This window comes from Atta colombica, unplaced genomic scaffold (genome assembly GCF_001594045.1).
Source record: "Atta colombica isolate Treedump-2 unplaced genomic scaffold, Acol1.0 scaffold198, whole genome shotgun sequence".
NCBI lineage: Eukaryota > Metazoa > Arthropoda > Insecta > Hymenoptera > Formicidae > Atta > Atta colombica.
The window spans coordinates 3,065,339-3,069,315 of record NW_017259291.1 but is presented as its reverse complement, the minus strand read 5'-3'; the positions used below and the strand labels follow the sequence as shown (position 1 = coordinate 3,069,315).

Sequence of the window (3,977 nt, the reverse complement as noted above, 5' to 3'; positions counted from 1 at the left end):
CGCACACCTACAAATGCATTTGCGCACACGGTGACTCGCTGGTTGTTAGGTTTTTAATGGATTTATGATTGAGGAGCACGACCTAAAAAATTCTCAGCCTCCAGCGGACGAGGGAAACGAGCATCGTAAATGAATACGGTTAATCTCGTTGCGTCCCTTCATTATGAAATAACCACTGCGTGGGGAAGAGATGCGAAATAGAGTGTGTGCAAGTGAGAGAGAGAGAGAGAGAGAGAGAGAGAGAGAGAGAGAGAGTGAGAGGAAAGAGGAAGAGACGCTTGGCTTGCACTTCATCAACTCGCCTTTCTTTTAATAAGCACATCGAGCTTTGCGGTGAACTCACCCTCTCTCGCTCTTGTTTCTTATTTTCCTTTTTTTCCACGTCAAAACGTGCTTCTAACCTCTCTACATTTATCACCGCCCACTGCAGCTTAAGCGGCAATTTTGTAGCGCACTATGCATGTGCTTGCTTCAGCCGCCCCCGGGCAATCCCCTTAATGTGTACTTTTTCTCACTGTCATAATTGAGGAGCCGCCCGAGAAGGAGGCCGCGGTACTATCCTCGGGAATGTTCTTCTCCCATAAATTCCGACCTTACGCCTCGCAAGCGGTGCGGCTTTGTACCTCGGCGCGCCTCGTGTTACGAGATATTAGAAAAAATTTTCGCGATTTTTCATGTGCCCCCGACGCATTGTACTACACTAACCGAGGAGCACTAGGTCATTCCAGGCTTTCGACTAATTCGCAGACATAATTTCATCATCGAGCTTACTTCCATCACACGGATTGAAATGTGTTTGAAAGCATTCTTAAAAGTGAAGTATTACATTTTTTACATAAAGATGTTGCTTTAAATCTTTTAATATATTCAAATTAAGAATGTACTTCAATGTTGATAAAATATACTTCATTAATGTTAAGTATGATATTGAAAACTAAATTGATTCTAATAAAATCTTTAAATCTTAAAATTTAAGTCTTCGTAATTAAATAAAAGTTGTTTACGCGAATAATATTAATTATACTGTTAATCATTTTAATTACATAAAAGTCTATAAATAAGGCTTAAAGTTATTAAAGTTATTAAAAAAAAACATTATTAAGTATTTCATAGAGAATTTAAAAGACTCGAAAGAAATAAAATAAGATTTAAGAAAAAATAATTATTTTATTGCAACAAATTAACTTTATATGAAGTTGTTTAGAAAATATGCTGTACCCTTGGAAAAATAAATCCAATATCTCAAAATAAAACGTTTATTTGATTTTTTTTTAAGAATTTCAACTGAAAACAATCTCTCAATGAAACGGTAGCTGTCATGAATTAAAAGTAAGTATCTCGCGTATCTTGGCAACTTCTTAAAGCAACTTTTAATAAGCTGGGCGAATAGCTAATTATATTATCTTTACTTTTAGCTTGGTTCTTATTTGGCATATCTTCATACCGGCATTTAATTCCCGCTAAACAAATTTCCGATTCGACGGACTTGCAGTAAACTTTTCATTACGATGAAAGATAGAACAAAAGTTCGCGATATGCAAGCTACTTTGCCTTACTCTTCGAGATATGGCATATCTTAAAGTTTATTACAGATATAACATTATGTCATCCTTTTAAAAGTCAGTTTTTTTCTACGATTCGATTCTTTCCTATCTTTAATGTTCTCAAAGATATTACAGAATTTTAAATAAAAAATCTTGTATAAATATTAATTGTCGGATTAATTTATTTATTTTACATAATCTCTAAATTGCTTTTTTTATTTGTATTGATTAACTATTATTATATGTGAAATAATAACATAGAAATGTTTTCGGTTCTTTTCGTCTTCAGCTCAAGACATTTTGTTTTTGTTTAGTTATTGAATATGTAAATAAAAGCTTTATTTTCTTATTATTCTCAAATTACACAAGTTATATCTAATTCCATTTTTGCTGAAATCTTTATTGCATTATTACTCCAAACCGTGTGTGTACAGGTGCAAATGATGTGCAAATATAGGTGAATATCTGCAATGTATTGAGCTTAGTTCCATGGATTCGCTAAGCCCAAATGACTGTGCGGATCAGTTATCCCTGCGGGATAACTCTAGATAGGTATATCAATCGCGATAAAGTCATCATATTATCCCTTGAGATTAAATCCAAACACTAACGACGGCTCGTTCGTCAACAATTAAAAACGAACGTTTGCGAACAAATCCGCATGACCGCATTCAGTTCAATCCCCCCCCCCCTCTGGCGCTTAGTTGTCGTCGTCTCGTCAATGTCGTGCTTTTTCTCATTCTCTCGTCTTTGACATAGCGATCGGCACTTCAGTCTCGGGCACTCTTTTTCCCGTTCGTCAGCCGGTCGAGCACCAAAAAGGAGGACGTTTTGACCGAGACGCTTTATCGAGAGGCGAGCTGCCCGATCGACAATATCTCGACAATTCACCCTCGAGCGGAACGCTGCCGATTCCGTCCGTTCTCTGCTCCTCACCGTCACGTTCCACCTCCACCGCAATCTCGTTCCCTCGTCCTTTCCCATTTCTCTCTCTTTCATTCTCCCGTTTCTCATATTTTCCCCATTTTATTTTTCCCCGGAAGGAGAGCCAGCAGCCCGTGGCTGCCGTGCATTCGCGCCTCCCACTTTTCCGGCGCGGCGGTCCGCATGTATCAAAGGTACATAATAAATTGAATATTATATCCAACGGTGCGAACGATAGGACGAGAGAGAAAAAGAGATAAGGAGAAACAAGAGAAAGAGAGAAAGAGAGAGAGGGGGGGGGGAAGAGAGAGGGAAAGGCTAGAGAGAGCCAGGAGAATCAGCGAGAAAGAAGAAAAGCGATACCGTATAGTCCTGCGGGCCTGCGCCATGCGAGTTGAGCGCGTCCCGTCGCGACGAGCGTCCCGACGCCGCTCTCTCGACTCGCTCGACGGCGCGGCAGCTCGACGCAGTCAGTACACGCGTCCCGACGCCCGGGAATGCGTCCGTTAACGGAGGGGTAGTTTTACCGCGCGAATCTACGATCGTGCGGGTGATACTTTGCAAAACGTACAAAATTCGCGGGTTTATTCGAAAAAGGAAAAAAGAAAAAGTACGCGGACGAAAGAGCGGAAAAAAGGGACATACGCGCGTATATGGCGCGCCGTGTCATACTCTTGCCAGTATAATGCTACACTTTCTTTGCGAGGTAATATTCCTCGGAATTATTAACTTTTTTTTTTCCCATCAAAGTTGACAGTGAAGTTAATTTATAATTTTAAATATCTTCCATTGAGCGGTGATATTACGCTCGAGGTTCTGAATTTCTTCAGTATAACTGGAGTGAGTTTGACATGTAGATAACAGTTCATTGTCGACGTGGGTGCGGAGTGGCTTTGTAATTCGGACGACGCGAATGCCTTGTGTATAAGGCTGAAGTAAAAGGCAGAAAGAAGGAAGAGATATGCCCACGTTAGTTTGCCACGATGCAATTGCAGTGCAGTTGCATTCTTTTTGCGTGATAAGTTATCTCCGATACGCTGAACATGGCAGCCGGAGATCTCAAATAAAAATCGACGCCTAAAACCGGTGTTACTGCTATGTTAACGTAAACGATATTGTTAAAAGGATGTTTTGGAGCATTTTGACGCGAGTAGTGAGTTATTGCGCTATATTTCACGTTATGCGTGGGCGCTGCAGCTTAGATAATCTTTTTTTTCCCTCTTCCATTATACGAATCGCATACCGAGCGCGTTTCTCACACGATGCAGAGAAAGAAGAAAGTGCATCGAAGTAAAGATGCGTGTATACGATGCTATACAGTTTTATGAGGAGATATATCTGCAAGCCGATATATCTGATGACTAACGATTTCGAAGAATTTATACTTAAAAAACAAAGTTCGAATTAACATTGCTGGCTTAAATATTTTAGAATAATATTTCTGAATAATTAATATTTTATATGTATATAAATATTAATGTTAATGTTTTATACGCAATTCGCAATAAT

The 3,977-nt window shown here is 39.5% G+C and overlaps 1 protein-coding gene across 1 annotated transcript in view; it reads left to right on the top strand.

Moving 5' to 3' along the window:
• The first annotated feature begins 3,049 nt into the window (after positions 1-3,049).
• The window catches only part of LOC108687033 (polycomb protein Sfmbt-like), a 67,089-nt gene continuing 66,161 nt past the window's right edge, over positions 3,050-3,977 (top strand). Inside the window, exon 1 of the mRNA XM_018192621.1 lies at positions 3,050-3,174. The gene's annotated coding sequence lies outside the window, so the exon portion shown is untranslated. The remainder of the gene's footprint in view (positions 3,175-3,977) is intronic.